At 41.1% G+C, this 20,924-nt stretch overlaps 1 pseudogene; it reads left to right on the forward strand.

Moving 5' to 3' along the window:
• The first annotated feature begins 821 nt into the window (after positions 1-821).
• On the forward strand, positions 822-19,187 carry LOC148519825 (uncharacterized; annotated as a pseudogene).
• The last annotated feature ends 1,737 nt before the right edge of the window (positions 19,188-20,924 follow it).

A 20,924-nucleotide genomic window follows, 5' to 3' on the forward strand; every position in this document is an offset into this window, starting at 1 on the left:
ACGCGGCTTTGCGTTCCAACGCGTGGAATGCAAGTACTTCCGGTGGAAGTATCACGTGTATACATCTCTGTGGAAGAATCGGGCTCTAGTGGACAGGACTATCTGTCACTGGAACGCAAGAACGCTCCGTGAGCTGCAATTAACGCTGACTGTGCCTACCCACGTGACAAGATGATGGGAGGCTCTAAGTGAATGGGATCAGAAATATTACCTGTCAGCTTTTGCACTATACTACCATACAATCTGATGATATATCTGTAGCTACATCTGGGAATATTTACGGTACAATGGGGTGATGGGATATGCCCCTACTAACATTAAAAAAAAAATTCTATCACCTACAGTGAATTCATAAGCCCGTATATACATATAAATATATCATATAAAACAAAATAAAATCATGTGACAATTCCACAAATAAATAATGTTATACATACATCCAAATAAATTCTGACCGAGTATGTCCTTCTTCCTAAAACTGACATATACATCATATTATGTACTCTTAATACTGATATAAGCCCATAACTAAAAATAGCTAAAAATAAAAATTAATACCTATGTAAAAAAACGTCAACCCAATATAATCGACCGAACCTTAAAATGGAAACTATACATCCGTTCTTTGAAAATTTTCTTAAAAAGATGTGATCCTTCTCTATAGGCTGGTCAAGGTAAGAACCATTTGACCTCGAAATCCAAGTTGAGCCCCTTGGGATCAAGGGTCCCCAGCTCAAAAATTGCCCTCATCTCTGACCTAGCCAATCTTTCATATAACAAACCCAGATAAGAATCCCATAGGTTTAGGGACAAATATAAGCATGAATAATATAGATAAGGAAATCCATCAGACGAAAATTTATAATCTAAGTGATCACACGTTGACGGATGCAGAGACACTCAAAAAGGGACTCAAGTTTGCACCATCAAGTCGTGCAGACATATTCCAGACCTATGTAGATCTACAAAGATTTGTGAGGAAACTCACTTTAAAGAAATTTTTCAAGGATCAGGAGTCCGTGGATAGTACTAACCATTCTATCTTCAAACCTAAATCAATATTCTATCTGGCACATAAAAAAGGGTGTTGGATAGAATCATTTGAAAAATTGGTAAAGGAGGACTTAGAAATGGCTAAGTTTAAACCAGTTAAGAATATTATGACCAAGTCAGAAAGGGAAGCTCTTATAACATTAAGATCCCTAGATACCATCGTGATTAAACCAGCCGATAAGGGTGGAGGGGTGGTTGTTCAGAATGCATCTGATTATAACCAAGAAATAAACAGACAATTGGCAGATATTATTAATACATATAAAAAATTGAGAGGGAACCCCACCGATAATATAAATAAAAAATTGGACACTCTTATTGGGAAATATATGGAGAAAGGCACTTTAAGTAAGAAAGAATGCAATTTATAAAAATCACCAAGGCATCAATTCCGATATTATATACCCTCCCGAAAATCCATAAGGATAGCCAAAATCCACCCAGGAGACCAATAGTGGCGGGTACAGAGTCCATCTCTTCCAATTTATCCCAATATATAGATAGCATATTACAACCAGTGGTAGTCAAAACACCATCTTATTTGAAAGACTCTGTACAGGTTATTAGAAATCTAGAAAGGATAGATTGGGACCCTAATATGTTTCTTATTACAGCAGATGTGATGTCCTTGTACACCATTATAGACCACCAGCAAGGTCTGGAGGCTACAAAATATTTTTTAGAATTAGAGCAAATGGATGTGGATAAAAAAGAATTTGTCTTGGAAAGTATTGAGTTTATCCTTAATAATAATTTTTTCTGGTTTGGTGATTCTTTTTATATACAAATTAATGGGACAGCTATGGGTACCAGATTCACCCCCAGTTATGCCAACCTATTCATGGCCTTCTGGGAACACACTCAGATGTATGAGGGCCATGAGCTGGGGGCAAGTCTGGTGTCTTGGATGAGATATATTGACGATATTTTGTTTATATGGAGGGGAAGTGAGGAGTCTCTTGATATTTTTTGTGAGTATCTCAATAAAAACAACTGGAATATTAAATTGACATATAACAAGAGCCCAAATACAGTCAATTTTTTAGATCTGACCATTTTCATTAAAGATGGGAAAATACATACCAAGAACTATATAAAACTAACTGACTGTAATTCATATATAGATCATGAAAGTAATCATCACAACAACTGGCTAGGTTCCATCCCTAAAAGTCAATTTCATCGGATACGGAGGAACTGCACCTCAAAAGAGGATTATATAACTCAAGGAACCCTTTTGAAGGAACAGTTTTCACAAAAAGGTTATAATATAGAAAATGTAGAAAAATCATATGTGAAATACTTGAAATGTGACAGATCTCTATTAATTCAGGAAAGAAGAAAAGAATCTGAGGATATAGGTATCTCTTTCATAACCAAATACAATAGCCAATATGAACAAATAGAAAAAGTCATAGCTAGACATTGGGGGATCCTGAAAAGGGATGAAATGATTAGAGATTATATATCAGATAGACCAAAGTTCGTTTACCGTCGGGCCAACAATATGAGTAATAATCTTGTGAAAAGTGTCTCCACTGGGAAACCAATGTCAACAAGGAGCACTATCAAAACAAAGGTTTTTTTCAGATGCGGTGAATGTTCCATGTGTAAATGTTGTAAAACGAAATCTACTAAGATCACGGAGTATTGCTCTACATCCAATGGAAGCAAGCATGGAATTGGATCTTTTATCACCTGTAATAGTAGAAACATTTTGTATTTGTTGGAGTGTATGTGTAAGAAACAATATATAGGGAGAACATCCCAAAAATTAAAAGAAAGAATGGAAGAGCATGTGCGTAACATTAGGAAGGGTATTTTTACCCACAATGTTTCTGCACACTTTAATACCCATCATAATAGAGATCCCGCTCATATATCTAGTTTTTGTGGCATCATATTAGTTCCATCGGTTTGGCGGAAAAATTATGGTGATGAAATATTGGCTAGGTCAGAGATGAGGGCAATTTTTGAGCTGGGGACCCTTGATCCCAAGGGGCTGAACTTGGATTTTGAGGTCAAATGGTTCTTACCTTGACCAGCCTATAGAGAAGGATCACATCTTTTTAAGAAAATTTTCAAAGAACGGATGTATAGTTTCCATTTTAAGGTTAGGTCGATTATATTGGGTTGACGTTTTTTTACATAGGTATTAATTTTTATTTTTAGCTATTTTTAGTTATGGGCTTATATCAGTATTAAGAGTACATAATATGATGTATATGTCAGTTTTAGGATGAAGGACACACTCGGTCAGAGTTTATTTGGATGTATGTATAACATTATTTATTTGTGGAATTGTCACATGATTTTATTTTGTTTTTTAATGATATATTTATATGTATATACGGGCTTTATGAATGTCAGTAGGGGCATATCCCATCACCCCATTGTACCGTAAATATTCCCAGATGTAGCTAGAGATATATCATCAGATTGTATGGTAGTATAGTGCAACAGCTGACAGGTAATATTTCCGATCCCATTCACTTAGAGCCTCCCGTCGTCTTGTCTCGTGGGTAGGCACAGTCAGCGTTAATTGCGGCTCACGGAGCGTTCTTGCATTCCAGTGACAGATAGTCCTGTCCACTAGAGCCCGATTCTTCCACAGAGATGTATACGCATGATACTTCCGCCGGAAGTACTTGCGTTCCAAGCGGTGGAAAGCAAAGCCGCGTTTTAGGTATAATATAGACTTTATACCATATTTCAGTCTCCCATATCAGGTAATATCAGCAGGTTAATTCGATTCTTTCTCGTCTAAGAGAAAGAGACGAACATAATAGATGGATACAGGTATACTATCGTGATGTGAGATGCCCCGCCTCTTTTGATGACTCATCTACTGGGGGGTATTTAAGAGAGCTTGGAGCAGCACACAACACCTACCTTGATAAAGACCTACCCGGTCGAAACGCGTCACTGTGTGCTGTTTTGGGATGTATTTTAGTTTAATCGGGGGGCACTGTTAGTTCCAGTATAGGCAGTTTTAATTATTTATTTTTTCACTTATCCGGAGATGTGGATTTGTACATTTATCATTTGTATCTGCCTTTGCCTGGACCTATTGGCCCGCCTTTTTTGATATATTAATAGTTATAATTTTTTAAATTACGGATCTGAGTAGTACCGATTTTCCATGGTTGAATTGAATACACGCTGGTTTACATCAAAGATACCCAGATAGAAGTACCTCGAGTCTGCTATACGTGAGTATGGTACGCATGAAATCTAAAGTTTAAAGATACCTTGATATACCTCAACACTACCAGTACAGAGTGAGTGGGGTATGCCCCCTGTTTATCATTCGGCACCATTGTGGGGATGTTTTAAGAAGATTATATCCATATATGGGAATAAAAATACCATTCTGCATAGAACAATTCTCCTTTTTATGAACTTATAGCAGGGGATTTATTTATGAACTGCTCATTATTGTCCTATCATACGGATATACCCATTGGAGGTTTTTTTCTTCTTTTTATTTATTTTTCCCCTTATATGTTTCCTTGCACCATTTTAGTTGCCCTTCTTTGTACAGTTTCTAAGGTATTAATATCCTTCTGGAGATGTGGCCTCCAGAACTGAACACAGTATTCGAGATGAGGACGTACCACTGACCTATACAGTGATATTATCACTTCTTTCTTTCTACTACTGATTCCTCTCCCTATTTAACCAAGCATCTGACTTGCCTTCCTCATTGCTTTGTTACAATGTTTGCTTGCCTTTAAGTCACCTGAAATAGTGATTCCTAGATCCCTTTCCTCTTCAGTAGTTTCCAGTATAGTGCCATTAATACTATATTTAGCCTTTGGATTTTTGAGACCCTAGTGCATGATCTTGCATTTTTTGTCATTAAACTGTAGTTGCCATGTTCTTGACCATTCCTCTAGTCTACCTAGATCATCAATCATTTGTTTTACCCCTCCTGGTGTGTCTACCCTGTTGCATACTTTTGTGTCATCTGCAAAAAGGCATATTTTCCCTTCAATACCATTTGCAATGCCACAAATAAAGATATTATAAACCACTGGTCCAAGTACAGATCCCTCTGGTACTCCACTGGTAACATTTCCCTCTTGAGACTGCACTCCGTTTACTACAACACTCTGTTTCCTATCCTGCAGCCATGATCTTATCCATTCAACTATCTTTATATCCAATCCCATGCTTTCCAGTTTATTTAACAGTCTGCAATGTGGAACAGTGTCAAAAGCCTTACTAAAGTCTAGATAAGCTATACCTATGCCCCCCCTTTATCTATTTCCTTAGTCACCCAGTCAAAAAAGTCAATAAGATTTGTTTGACATGATCTCCCCCCAGTAAATCCATGCTGTTTGGGATACTGCAAATTGCTGGATTTGAGATAATCTACGACTCTTTCTTTTAAGAGTGTTTCCATCAATTTTCCTACTACAGATGTAAGGCTCACTGGTCGGAAGTTGCTTGCCTCTCCCTTGCTTCCACTTTTGTGAAGTGGGACAATGTTTGCTTTTTTCCAGTCCTCTGGAATTACTCCAGTAGCTAGTGATTGGTTGAATAATTCTGTTAATAGTGTTACCAGTGCCCCTTTAAGCTCATTTAGTATCCTTGGATGTATCCCATCAGGCCCCATTGATTTATCCACTTTCAGTTTTCAGAGTTCTGTTAGGATCTTCTCCTCTGTAAAAGCGATTGTTCCTACCTCTGGTCACACCTGCAACTTAACTGTGGCCCCTTGCCCTCTCTCTCAGTAGTGAATACTGAACAAAAATAATTAAGATGATCAGCTATTAAATTGTCTCCTTCAACACGACTCCCTCTTTCTGTCTTTAGTCTTTTTCTTCCACCTTTTGTTTTTCTCCTTTCACTTATACACTTAAAAAAAGTTTTGCCCCCTTTACCCACTGAATGTGCCATTTTCTCCTCAGCTTTTGCCTTTGCACATCTGATTACCTCCTTCTGTTTTACAAGATACACCTCGTTGTCTTCATTATTTTGCATCTGCTTGTATTTCCTAAAGGCCATCTTTTTTGCATTCACAATACTTGCTACCTCTTTCCCAAATCACACTGGCGTCCTTTTCCTTGTGGTTTTCCTAACCCTTTTGATACAAAGGTCTGTTGCCTTTAATATTGCACTTTTTAAATTTTGCCACCTCTCCTGCACTCCTTTCAAGTTCCTCCACTCTGCCAAAGATTCGCTTGCACATCTTCCCAACCCTGCAAAATCAGCCTTCCTAAAATCTAACACCATTGTTTTTGTTTGGGGTGAGTCAGTATCTGTCTTTATTCTGAACCATACTGCTTGATGATCCCTGGATCCCAGGTTTTGACACACGTTTACATCAGATATTCTGTCTCCATTTGTAATTATCAAGTCTAATATTGCGTCTTTCCGAGTGGGCTCCCTCACCAATTGCTGGAGGGAGGCTCCATGCAATGAATTCAGGAAGTCCCTACTTCTAGTGGAACTTGCCACAGACACCTCCCAGTTTATATCGGGTAGATTAAAATCTCACATGATTATAACCTCTCCTTTTAATGCCATTTTAGTGATATCCTGCAATAGTTCATTGTCCAGTTCCTCTTCCTGACATGGTGTCTGTAGATCACCCCAATATGAAGAATAACTTTCTCCCCTGTTTCTATAGTCACCCAAAGGCACTCGGTTTTTTCTTCAGTACTATGTATTAACATAGTATTTATGCTTTCCTCGACATACATTGCTACTCCTCCTCCTATTCTTCCCATTCTGTCCTTCCTAAATACAGTATATCCCGGTATAGCTATGTCCCAGTCATGATTTTCATTGCACCATGGCTCCGTAATAGTCACAATAACCAGATCATCCCTTGTCATTATTGAAATTAGTTCAGGGATTTTATTTCCTAAGCTCCTTGCATTTGCACACATTGCTCTTATAGTTTTATTTGTTTGCTTATTTCTCTCCTCAGAACACTGAGAGTATGGTGACTATATGGGACCAAGCCTGATGTTTTAGGAGTGAAGGGGGGGGGGGTTATTTTAGTGAAAGGTTTTATCACAGTGTGTGTGTCTCCCTGCTATGCAATTACCACCCTGGTTGGTACAGCCTGGTGCTGGTTAATGGAAATAGAGGGAACTTTCAACTCCATGCTGGCTTTCCCCCAAAAGATCCAGAGCTAGTTATGGACGTTTTTAATTTTATTTTTTAACTATTTAGGTGCATTTACCCTAAGAATCATGCACAGATCATAGTGATCCATACATGCTTCTCCCAAAATCAGCTGTCTCAGTCAGGTGTATTGTTTTGGGTGGTTTGAAAGTTGGATTTTAAGTCAATTGTTATTTAATTTCCAATCCAACTGTTTGTGAATTAGGGGATCCTGTAGGAGTCTATGTAAAATTTTCGATGTTTGGTCGATGTTCCATTTTAGTCAGGATTCAGTTTTATAGTCGATTTTATATTCAATTTTGCCTTTAGTAAATCTTTGATTTGGCAATCTTGAATGAAAAAAGGACTACACATACACAAAAATAGAAAAAGTAACTAAAATCGAACTTTAGTATACTGTATATACCCCTTGGTATTAGATTAATATAATATACAATTTGTAGAAATAAATTGCATTTACCATCTGGGTTTGGTCCATTGTTAGCAGATAAAAGTTTTTACCAGCTGGATGAGGTAATGTTCCGTTACAGTTCATAAAGCACTTACCTTTATTGGACCTTGTTGTTGGACCACATGCCATCCTTTATCCCAGACCAGTTTTCTGCAGATCTCCTCTCTAACCTGCGAGAGGCCATCATCAGAAACTACATGCAAATGGACACCAAACGTTAAGAGACACCAGGAATCTCAGGGAACCAAGACATCAAGGACCTAGAAGGTGGGATGAAGAGCTGGCACCTAGCAGCAATCTAAGCAGGTTTAAAAAAAGGGATCAAACAGAGTGAAGGCCAGTCATTGGCTTAGCTTATCACAAGACTGGGGTCTACAGGAAGCAAGCCAGCACAGTAGGGATGGACATTAGAAGCCCACCATCAAATGATGTTTGGGCTTCCTCCATCGAAACATTCGATGCAATCGTAACTAACCATCGCATCAAAAGAATTTCATGGAAAAAATCTTTCATACAGTATGAGCAGTGCACAAACAGCAACCTTCGTCCATTCCCAATGTTAAACAGCTGTTTTTTAACTTCGGATAACCATCACATTTACACCATTCGATGACGGCTACCATTCTGAAAGCCGCCATCAAATGGTAAAAACACTGCCATCGAAAGAAAACATTAATGGTTGTGAATTATTGGGAACCAATGTCCATCCACAGAGCACAGCTAATGTAGGAAGATGTCAGCCTGCATGCCTCATAAGAAGCGGGGGACATTTCTAAGCACTAGTTAAGGAAGATTTCCCATTCTTCTGCTGTTATAGGACATATTAGTACATCTTGCAATCAGTGTATTTGCCAAACTGGCAATAATTTATAAATAAATCCAAAAATATTCACTAAAGAAAAATCTGAGCTATATTTCCTTTTGTTTATTTTATTTCTTTAAGCCGTCCATGATATTTAACATTAATATTAAAAAAGTTAACCAGTATATACTGTGCATATACTGTAGTACCAGCCTTGAAATATGTCAGAATACAGCAATGCAAGGTGTCAGCTACAGAAAGCACAGTGTATTTTCTGGATTTGTACTTATATGTAAACCAAAACCACATGACTTGGCATTCCTTCCCATTCATCAGGTCAGGTGGAATTCTCCATCTTCCTAGAAGGGATGGATGGGATAGAGAAGTCTGGAAACTGAGCAGTTTCGTGGCAGATGTGTGCACTTTATTAATAGGCCAAGGAAATGAAGTAATCATGAATTCATACAGGAATGTTCAGTGATGTATTATGCAGATTTTATCCTTTTCTCTAACGGGTCTGTACTGATTTTGTATCCCCAATGTAATCATTCCTAATTTCACACTGGGCTAGTTTACACCAGGAAAAAAATGTTTATTTGTGCTCAAATAAAATATAAAATTAATGCATAAGGCTTTCTTTCACATCATGTCCACATACAAATATGAACATTATATCAGAAAAATATAAACCAATTTACTTTTTACCTTTCATTTTACTAACAAGCAATTAATTTAGCTTTGAAAATATGCCTCTAAATTTCTCCTGGAACTTCTTCAGGTTAATATTTCTACTTAAATATTCTTTTAATGTGTTTATTTTTAATTTATTAGAGAACATGTTAACAAGCAGTAGAGTAAACTCAGATACCCTTGGGCACCTGCTCTATCCCTTCAGGTACAGATGGGAAATATCTAAATTGCATCAATTGGTGAATTGATTTGCAAATTGGTTTAGAGCGTCACCAAAAATGTTACGTATTATTTATGACCTTTGGAGAAATAGGAAATCATAGTGGATCAACAAATATCATGCGTTTATAGATTTATAAAGGGATATTACAGGTCTCTGGCACTAAAGGTAAAGAACAAAAAGACTGCGCTTTCTGCTTCAGTTCAGTGTCTTGCAGTAAACTTGATTGTAATTGAACAATTATCTCATGTACTATTTAAAAAGATCTACACATAGTATTCTTGCTGCTGTTAAAGAATCAGAGGTAACCTGAGGACAGAAACTGAGCACATATATAATACAGGTTGAGTCTCCCATAACTAAAATGCTTGGGATCAGGGGTATTTTGGATATCGGAATATTCCGTATTTTGGAATAATGGCATACCATTATGAAAATCTTCGGAATGAGACCCAAATATAAACACAGAATGCATTTATGATTTATATACACCTTATACACACAGCCTGCAGGTAATTTTATATAATATTTTCAATAATTTTGTAGCTCAAACAAAGATTTTGTATATATATATATGAAATTTATTTATGTTTCATATACACCTTATACAAAGCCTATAGGTAATTTTATACTTTATTTTTAATAATTTTGTGCCTTAAACAAAGTTTGTGTACACTGAACCATCAAAAAGCAAAGGTGTCACTATCTCAGTCACGCTGGAAAAATTCAGTATTTAGGAATATTCCGTATTTTGGAATATTTGGATATGGGAGACTCAACCTGTAGTAGGAAACAGCGCAATAAAATGTTGTGTGCATATTAAACCACTTCACATAGTTAATATAAGAATAGGAATTTATTCATATTGTATAAACCAAAGCATCAATTATAGCATTCACTAAAATTCTATATGAATAAAAATCTGGTAAAAAGATAAATGTGGGTATGCAATGGAGTCCTGGCTTAACAACAACAAGGAGGAAAATGAAAGTCACTGGTTGAAAAATCAGACCTGACCTGCAGGTAGGTGTTTGGAAATTAATTACCGTGTCCAAAGTAGAGATGTGCGCCGACCCCCGTGTTTTGGTTTTGGTATTGGATCTGGATCTCCCGTGGTTTTGGATCTGGATTGGTTTTACCAAAACCTCACCTCCGTGTTTTGTTTTTGGGTTTTGGTTTTGGATCTGGATTTTTTCTTAAAAAATTTAAAAAAACCTGCTAAAATCACATAAAATTAGCCTTTTTTTGTTCCTACACTATTAATAACCTCAATAACATTAATTTCCACTCATTTCCAGTCTATTCTAAACACCTCACAATATTGTTTTTAGGCCAAAAGGTTGCACCGAGGTAGCTGGATAACTATGCTAAGCAACACAAGCACGTGGCCCATCTAGGAGTGGCACTGCAGTGGCAGACAGGAAGCCAATCAGCAGTATGGTGCCTATTTGCATGTAGCACGGGCTCGCGAGATCCGTGCTACATGCATCTGTGTTATTGACACAGACCTCGGACGGGTCAGTGAGACCCATCTGTGCTGCTGTGTATTTCAATTACACATATGCATGCACGGACCAGGAGATCCATGCCACTTGCATCTGTCATTGACACAGAGCATCGACGGGTCCGAAAAAAAAAACCTGTGTAACAAAAAGAAAAAAATGGCATGCCCCCCCCCAAAAAAAGAGCAACCATCCCTGGGCATTAGTGACCCAGTGCTGGGTGTGCTTAAATAAAGGGGACAAATGACGTAGGGGTCCCCCGTACTTAAGCACAATCAGCCCTGGTTACCAAAGTACAGGGGACAAACGATGTAGGGGACCCCGTATTCTACTCAACCAGCACTGGGCTCTGATCCGGTCCTGGTTCATGAAATAGAGGGGGAAAAAATTATTAGGGTTCCCCTGTATCTTCCAGAACCAGCACCAAACTTTTTCTAGCAGGGGGCTGATGCCACAGCCAGGGGATCCCTTTCACTGGGCCCCTCGGCCGCAGCACAACCCTGACCGCTAGTCAGCCCAGGCTGGGGATCCCTGGAGAGCTAGAGACCACCCAAATAAAGGGGTCCCCCTCTCCAGGGCACCCCAGGCCCAGGCTGATAGCCCAGGGCTATCCTCGCTACCCCTGATGGCGGTGGGTGGCGTGTTGATTGTGTGGTGTGGTGTAAATAAATAATAGCAAACATTGTCTTTACAAGTAGAACTGCAGGTACCACAAGTACCAGCATGCAGGGCATTAAGGGCCACTAGTACCTGTAGTTCACCTTTAAAAAAAAAAACACAGGACACACACACCGTGACAGTATAAGTTTATTAAACATACATTCACTCACACATGTACACATACTCACCTATGTATCCCTGTAGCTATTGGTCCACTTCTCCAGTAAAGTATCCATAGGGGACCTGTGAAAAAAAACTATACTCACCATCTCCTATCCAAGGTTCTGTCCTCTTCGTTGTAAGTAGGTATCCCACGGACTTGGCAATTGAAAATTGCGATCCATGAACTTGTACCGTTTTATAGAATAGTTCTTCCCGAATGACAGCTTAGCGGTGGAATTTCACCATGGAAACCCCGCCGCTAAGCGTTCATTGGCTGAGAGACATCAACCCCCCGTCTCTCAGACAATGAACGGCTCCCTCCATTGTAGTGAATGGAGAGCTGCAGGGTTATTAAAGTTTATCCTGCGGGTTTTGTGTTTTGGTTTTGGTTCTGTATTTTTTTTTGAAAAAAGCATTAAAAACAGCTAAAATCACAGAATTATTTTTTTTGTTCCTACGCTATTATTAACCTCAATAACATTCATTTCCACTCATTTCCAGCCTATTCAGAACACCTCACATAATTGTTTTTAGGCCAAAAGGTTGCACCAAGGTAGCTGGATGACTATGCTAAGCGACACAAGTGGGCAGCACAAACACGTGGCTTACCTAGGAGTGGCACTGCAGTGGCAGACAGGATGACAGTTTGAAAAACTAGGTCCCAAAGAGTACATAATGCAAAGTAAAAAAAATTGTGAAAGATTGAATTGTCCTTGGACCCTCCCACCCACCCTTATGTTGTATAAACGGGACATGCACACTTTAGCAAACCAATCATTTCAGTGCCAGGATCTGCCACACGACTGTGGCTGAAATGATTGGTTCGTTTGGGCCCCCACAAAACAAGCTGGCAATTAATCTATCCCTGCACAAACTGACTCTACAGAGACAAGATGTCGTCCTCATCCAGCGAATCCTCACCCTCTTTAGTGTTGTCTACATCCTCATCCTCATAGAGTATTAATTTGTCCCTGCTGGAATCCACCACCACCGGTCCCTCTGTACTAAGAATTGATAATTCAATTTGATGAACATCATTTTCTCCACATTTTGTGGAAGCAACCTCCTACGCCTTTCTGGAGGGGGGGTGCAACTTAGGTAAAATAGAGCCAGTTTGTACAGGGGCATCAAAATTGCCTCTTTTTTCTGCCAGTACAGGTACGGACTGTCTGACATGCTTACTTGGATGCATTACCGCTGGTGACAGCATCATATTCAGTGACAGTAGACATGTCAAAAATTGTTGGCAGGTCCTTCAGTCCGGACCAGATGTCCAAACTTGGTCCTGCCTGCCCTGCATCACCGCCAGCAGGTTGGTTAGGATATCTAAGTTGTTTCCTGGCAGCCCCAGTTGCAGGAGAAAATGAAGAAGGAACTGTTGCCATGCCACGTTCCGCTTCAGCTGACAGTGTTTTCACCAGTAGGTCTTTGCACCTATGGCGGCTTGTGTCCACCAGAAAGAGAGACACCACGTAGGCTTTAAACCTAGGATCGAGCATGGTGGCCAAAATGTAGTGGTCTGATTTCAACAGATTGACCACCCTCGAATCCTGGCAAAGCGAATGAAGGGTCCCAGATACCGAGCGGAATCGCTACATCTTAGCTCCTCCTTCACTTTCTCCAGCTGCTTCTGCAAAAGCCAGATGAGGGGAATGACCTGACTCAAGCTGGCATTGTCTGAACTGACTTCACGTGTGGCAAGTTCGAAGGGCTGGAGAACCTTCCACAACACGGATATCATTCTGCACTGCGCTTGAGTCAGGTGCATACCCCCTCCTTTGCCTATGTTATAGGTGGATGTATAGGCTTGAATGGCCTTTTGCTGCTCCTCTATCCTCTGAAGCATATAGAGGGTTGAGTTCCACCGTGTTGCAACCTATTTCTTCTGGTGATGGCGGGGCAGGTTCAAGAGTGTTTGCTGGCAGTCCAGTTTTCGGTATGCAGCTGCTGAATGGTGAAAGTGGCCACCCGAAGTGTTTCCTGCACGCCCTTGTCGTTTTTACAAAACTTCTGCACCACCAAATTTATTGTGTGAGCAAAACATGGGATGTGCTGGAATTTGCCCAGATGTAATACCCGCACAATATTGGTGGCGTTGTCAGATATCACAAATCACCAGGAGAGTCTAAGTGGGGTAAGCCATTGGGCGTTGATTTCCCTCGGTTTCTCTAAGAGGTTGTCAGCGGTGTGCCTCTTACTGAAACTGGTGATACACAGCATAACCTCCCTTGGAACGGTGTTGTTGTTGCTGCGTAAGGCGATACATCTACCCAGTGGGCTGTCACAGTCATTTAGTCTTTAGTCTGCCCTATTTCACTTGTCCACATGTCCGTGGTTAAGTGGACATTGGGTACAACCGCATTTTTTAGGACACTGAGGACACTTTTTCTGATGTCTCTGTACATTCTCGGTATCGCCTGCCTAGTGAAGTGGAATCTAGATGGGATTTGGTACCGGGACACACTACCTCCATCAATTATCTAAATCCCACTGCACTAATGGCGGATACCGGATGCACGTCTAACACCAACATAGCTGTAAAGGTCTCAGTTATATGCTTTGCAACAGGATGACTGCTGTCATATTTCATCCTCCTCCCAGAGGACTGTTGGATGGTCACTTGCTTAGTAAAAGAAGTAGTGGTGTTCCAACATCCTCTCTGGGATGATGAATGACTCCCAGCAGCAGCAGTGGCAGCAGTAGGCGTAGCCAATGGCGGAACTAAAGAGAGGTGGGCCCAGGTTCAAGAATATTCTTTGGGCCCCCCGCCCATTCCTGGCACCCTGCACCCCAACATTTTTTCACCACCCCTCACTCCCCCATTAATTAAATCCAGTGTCTGTGCAGCTGCCCCAGCCCCAGCGTGTCAGCCTCATTCTCCCACCCAGCCCCTGCATGTCAATGTTGTGCTCCCCCCCAGCGTGTCAGCCTCATTCTCCCCTCCAGCCCCAGCATGTGTATGGCTTGTTATCCCCCCCAGCCCCAGCGTGTGTATGCTTAGTTATCCCCCCCAGCGTGTGTCCCAGCCACAGTGTGCTTCTGTGTGTCAGCCTCTTTCCCACTTCCCCAGCATTCCCTAGCATGTCAGTCTCTTTCCACCCAAGCCCAAGTGTGTGTCTCTGCCTTGTGTCTCAGTCTTGCCCCCATCCCATACCACCGCAGCCACTTACCTTGTTTCCGTGGCTGCTTCTCCCTCACTGCTCCACTCAATCCGAGGTTCATCATGATCCTCTCCCTTCAGCAGCCTGGCCCCTTGTTATGATACGGCGCGCATGAAATCACGTGCACCATGTCATAACAAGGGGCTGGGCCGAGGCAGGTGTCTGTAATGTTGGAGCTGGAGTGGCCGAAGCAGGCCCGCTCTGGCTCCACCATTTATTTAATGGGGATCGGGTCAGCGGGCAGTGGCACTGTCAGATGCAGGTGGCCATGGGCCCCTGCACCACAGTGCGCCCCGGTGCAAGACACTGGCTGCACCGTCGCTAGTTCCGTCCCTGGGCATAGCAATGCAGGATCCTTCGGAGAAATCCCAGATAGGAGAGGAGTAAGTAATGCCAGTGACATGGCCTGCAGGACTACTTCTGATCCTGATTGAGGAGGAAATTGATGAGGAGGGAGTTGCTGGTGTAGTTTGCAGACACTTGGATACAACAGGACGAAGGGATTTAGGTATCCCTGGACTGCTTACGGTCTTGGCCACAGTTTCTGAACTTGACAATAACTTTTTATGAATGCGCTGCAGGTGATATATAATGGAGGGTGTTCCTAGGTGGTTACCCCTACTTATTACACCTTGACATAAGCTACATATGGAAAGACAGTTGTTGTCCGGATTTGGATAGAAATATTTCCAGACCAAAGAGGTAGATTTTTTGGTATTCTGCCCAGGCATGATGATGGGCTTTTTCATCCCACGGACAACAACTGTCTCCTCCGGTGCCTGATTTAAACAAACCACATCACCATCAGAATCCTCCTCGTCAACTTCCTCCTCAGGGCCAGCTACACCAATATCCACATCCTGTTGTACTTCAACAGTGACATCTTCAATTTGAATATCAGCAACTGGACTGTGGGTGCTCCTTCCAGCACTTGCAGAGGGTGAGCAAATGGTGGAAGGAGCCACCTCTTCCCATCCAGTGTTGGGAAGGTCAGTCATCACAACCGCCAACACACTTGGGCTCTCCTTGGGGATTTGTGATATCTTCTTAGAATGCACAGTTCTTTGCTGTGATTTTTCTAGCTTAACTCTTTTCATTTTTCTAGCGGGAGGAGGAGGGCTTCCATTGTCATGTGAGGCTGAACCACTAGTCATGAACATAGGCCAGGACCTTAGCCATTCCTTGCCACTCCATGTCATAAATGGCATATTGGCAAGTTTACATTTCTCCTCAGACTGTTTCAATTTTTGGGTCATTTTACTGAACTTTGGCTTTTTGGATTTTACATACCCTCTACTATGACATTGGGCATCAGCCTTGGCAGACAACATTGATGGCATTTCATCATCTATGTCATGACTAGTGGCAGCAGCTTTAGCACTAGGAGGAAGTGGTTTTTGATCTTTCCCTATTTTATCCTCCAAATTTTTGTGCTCCATAAAAATAATGCACTCCATAAAAATAATGGAGTGAATAACCCCTGTAAAAATTATTTGGATGAAGGGCAGCATACACCACACAGGACAGCCCCTGTAAAAATTATTTGGATGTAGGGCAGCTTACACCATACAGGACAGCCCCTGTAAAAATGATTTGGATGAAGGGCAGCTTACACCACACAGGACAGCCCCTGTAAAAATTATTTGGATGAAGGGCAGCTTACACCAAACAGGACTGCCCCTGCAAAAATTGTTTGGATGAAGGGCAGTTTACACCACACAGGACAGGCCCTGTAAAAATTATTTGGATGAAGGGCAGCTTACACCAAACAGGAAAGTCCCTGCAAAAATTGTTTGGATGAAGAGCAGCGTACACTACACAGGACAGCCCCTGTAAAAATTATTTGGCTGAAGGGCAGCATACCCCACACAGAACAGCCCCTGTAAAAATTACTTGGATGAAGGGCAGCTTACACAACACAGGCAACCCTTGTAAAAATTATTTGTTTGAAAGGCAGCGAACCCCTACACCTCACAGGGCAGCCCCTGTAAAAATTATTTGTTTGAAGAAGGACAACGTACCCCTGCACCACACAGGGCAGCCACTGTAAAAATAATTTTTATTTTTGGGCAGCAGCCTCTTGACAGACAGGAGCACAGCACCCCTGTGCACCTACGCCCATGACAGTTGTGGCTAACACGCACACGGAAATATATATTTTTTTTCACACTGGGGTATGGGTGAAGAGATCACCCCTGAAGGACAGAGCACCCCCTGGACAACACAGCACTACAGCCAGCCATCCCCTATGGACAGGACAACTGCAGCCCCTATATGGATAACAATAGCCAGCCCCTATGGTCAGCAACAGCTCCCAGCTCCCTCTCTCTTCACAGTAGCCAGCCAGCCCAGTATGTAATGTATATAATATAAGTACTTTATTATAACACACAACAGTAGCCAACAGCTCCCTCCCTCTGCATGTTCCACAGTCGGAATGAAAAATGGCGGCGATCACGGGACCTTTTTAGAATCCAAAACCCATGAGAATCCAACAGTGGGATGATGACATTTTGCCTCGTTCTGGGAACCATGCCTGGCGGGAAAACCCGAGCCGGACTCGGTTCCCTGCTCTGATCGGGGGACTCGGGGGGGTTCGGATTTAGAAAATCCGAACCCGCTCATCCCTAGTTGTTACCACCTCCTAGACACAACTGATATCTCAAGGGCAAAGAAACACAAATTCCAGTACTGTGGAAAGTGGGAATGAGCCCTCTTATCAGACTACCCCTTAAGCTGAATGCGATGGGCAGTGGAGCTGCAGTGTTGTGATTGTAGATCATAATTTCAGCATAGTGATTTGCCAGGGAGCCATATTTTTTCCATTTTTGAAAAAATCGGTGAATTATTTTGTTGCCTCGGATCACTGTGCCCTTTCCGCTGATGACTTTCAGTCAGATTTATTAGCACCAAAGGTAAACGCAAAGTATGGTGCTGGCATCTGCATTGAGGTTCTGGACCTCAGACCTGAACTTGAAAAGGTTCCCATATCAAGTCCAGAAAGTGAACGATTGCAACTCCAGGCCCAGCTTCTTATGCTTTTACCGTGTCCGCAATTCCAAATGGCATATACCAAACTGTTCAGGAAAGAAGATGGGTGGGTCTTCTCTAGTGAAGAAGAGCAGGAGTATGGTGAGTTTCAGAAGGACCTTGCTTACCTTCATTGGTTGCTGTTTTGAACCTACAAAGTTCACTGACTAAAACGTCTCATAAAATGGACATCATGGAGTCTTCCATGCTGGTAAAAGGTAGTTCACTGTTCGCGTATGGATCTCCATTTGGATCTTTTTACCCAGACATCTTTCTGAATAGTATTAAGAAAAGTGTTAAGTAATACCGCAGGAGACAGAAATGTTGTGCTGCTCACTGATGCCCGTTGTTTGCCAGGCTCAGAAGGAGGGGGCATATTTTTGTTTGAACAAGGTGTATTACATTTGGTGGCCATTATAGTGGCACCCCTCTGCTGAAAGACAAATGAGTGGGTAGGGTTGACATTGGCTTGCTGTATTAGCCAAATCATTGAGAACATCACTAAGGCTGCTCACAAGGCAGGTGTTGCTGTAATAAGTAAATTGGCATATTTACATTTGGGAAACAACACTCTACCTAATCTTCAGAGAGGTCCTGGACCAGCTTGGCCTCTGTTGGCAGCAGCTGTTTTAGTGGACTCAGGCTGAGCCTGGGTTCTGGAGCTTTGTTGCACCAAAATGTGGTATTGACATGCCGTCACATGGTTAGAGATTTATCAAAAGTACTTGTGAAGATCCAGTGTCCTAGAGTTACATGCAGACAACACCATACCTATAAAAGGTTTCAGACCGTCACAGGTCGAGTGGTGTTTTCTACTTCGGAATCTTCTCCTTCTGACATTGCCGTTGTCGAACTTGATGAACCCGTTCCTGGTGTTTCTGAACCAGTTTTGGCTTTTGGCTACAGTACAGGAGATGATGTTTTCATTGTTGGATTTGGGGCCTTTGGAGAAAGCTGTTGTCCTTCTGTGAAGTCTGGTGTCTTATCAGCAGTGATTTCTGTGGGTAATGTCCCTGTTATGTTACAGACATCCTGTGCTGTACATGGGGGTTCTAGTGGAGGGCCCTTGTTTTCTGCTCAATCCAGAGAACTGCTAGGTATTGTTGCAAGTAACACAAGGGATAATACTACAGGAGCCACGTATCTACATTTAAATTTCAGTATCCCTATTACTGTCCTCCAGACAGCTATACAGAGGTACAGACAATCTGGAGATTTCCAAAGCTTTGGAGAGCTTAATAAGGCAGGACATAAAGTTCAAAATATATGGCGTCTGCAGAGATCACCTGAAAAGGTCTTTCAGAGCAAACTTTGAGTCCCATGTAAGTCCTCCCATACGACATTGCACCTGTGTCATCAATGTCAAGCACATAATAATGTGTTTACAGATATGCAACTGATACGAAGCTTGGATTACCTGAACTCTCTCATTTCCATTCTCTTCTCTTCATAATAACTATTGAACAAGGTTTTGTGCTGCATACATATTATTTGTTACAGACTGTTCATAATTGCATTCATCTTGAACACTTTCCTAAGGCTTGTATACAAGTTAAAGTACCCAGTGTTTTTCATTGAGACTACATCTTAAGGGCAAGTGAGTTTCCTTGGCAACTGTCTGAAAAGTGCATTTATTCTGATAAGTACATAGTTTAATGCAAATACACAGTTCAACACAAGGTTGTTTAAAAAAAAAATTATATATATAATATGTATATATATATATATATATATATGTATACATATATAGATGTGTCCTCATACGCCATGTGGAGCAAAACGCTTGGCGCGAGTGAGCCATGCTAAGCAGTGTAATGTCTTTTTTGCCCGCAACTTAGTTGTAGTTGTAATTGGATGTGACAAACCGCTTCACGAGTATATTTGTGTGCGACTGAGTCTGAATCTGTATACGAATGGAACTTGGTGTAGAAAAAAGTCACGGCCGCTGCATCAAAGTACTTCATATAAAGATTCAGACTCAGTTGCATTGCGCCTAAGATGCATCTATGGGCTGAAAAAGACGCTTGGCGCAAGCCAAGTTCCCCCGGACCTGGTGCACCGAGGGCTGCTTGGTGCGACTGCAGCAATAGTGTTTGAGGTCACATCTGTAACTTGAAATATTACTTTGTAGTTGTAAATACAGAATATTCCAAAATACGGAATATTTTTAGCATGACTGAGAAAGTGAAACCTTTGCTTTCTGATGGTTCAATGTACACAAACTTTGTTTAAAGCACAAATTATTAAAAATATAGTATAAAATAACCTTCAGCCTGTGTGCATAAGGTATATATGAAACATAAATGAATTTCATGTACTGTATGTACACAAACTTTTTTTGATGCACAAAATTATTACAAATATTGTATAAAATGACCTTCAGGCTATGTGTATAAAGTGTATATAAAACATAAATGCATTCTGTGTGTATATTTGGGTCCCATTCCCAAGATATTTCATTATTTTATGTAAATATTCCAAAATACGGAATATTCCAATATCCAAAATACCCCTGGTCCCAAGCATTTTGGATATGGGAGACTCAACCTGTATTCAGAAAGTGCTTTAATGATTCTGTTACTACTCTGTAGCAATAACCTCATAATGCATTAATTTGGCCTTACTAATTCTCAAGAATTTTATTTTACAGTAAGTATATCCATACAGCTTAAGTTACAGTCAATTCATGTTCCATAATTGTTAATGCCACCAGGTGTACACTTTATGCTATATGTTTAAGAGTGAATATTGTTGAGTAATGAGGCCCATATATCCTAGCTGTCATCCTAAATTACTACATCTTCCTTCCTCCCCGCATACTCCCATCTGTCTCACTCCTGTTTGTCTGCCCCTCCATTTTAGAATGTAAGCTCTTTTGAGCAGGGCCCTCTACCCTCTTGTGCTTCTCCCTACTGTATTTTCATTTATCTCTTACTCCCCACTAGGGCAACTAACACTCGGCTGCTTATGTGGGTGTAAAGGTCGCTAATATAGCAATGTTTATTATCCTTGTCATTGTAATGTATTGTAAGTCGCTGGTTACTTATTTGTT

Source organism: Taudactylus pleione, unplaced genomic scaffold (assembly GCF_031769625.1).
Source record: "Taudactylus pleione unplaced genomic scaffold, aTauple2 ptg000181l, whole genome shotgun sequence".
Classification (NCBI taxonomy): Eukaryota; Metazoa; Chordata; class Amphibia; order Anura; family Myobatrachidae; genus Taudactylus; species Taudactylus pleione.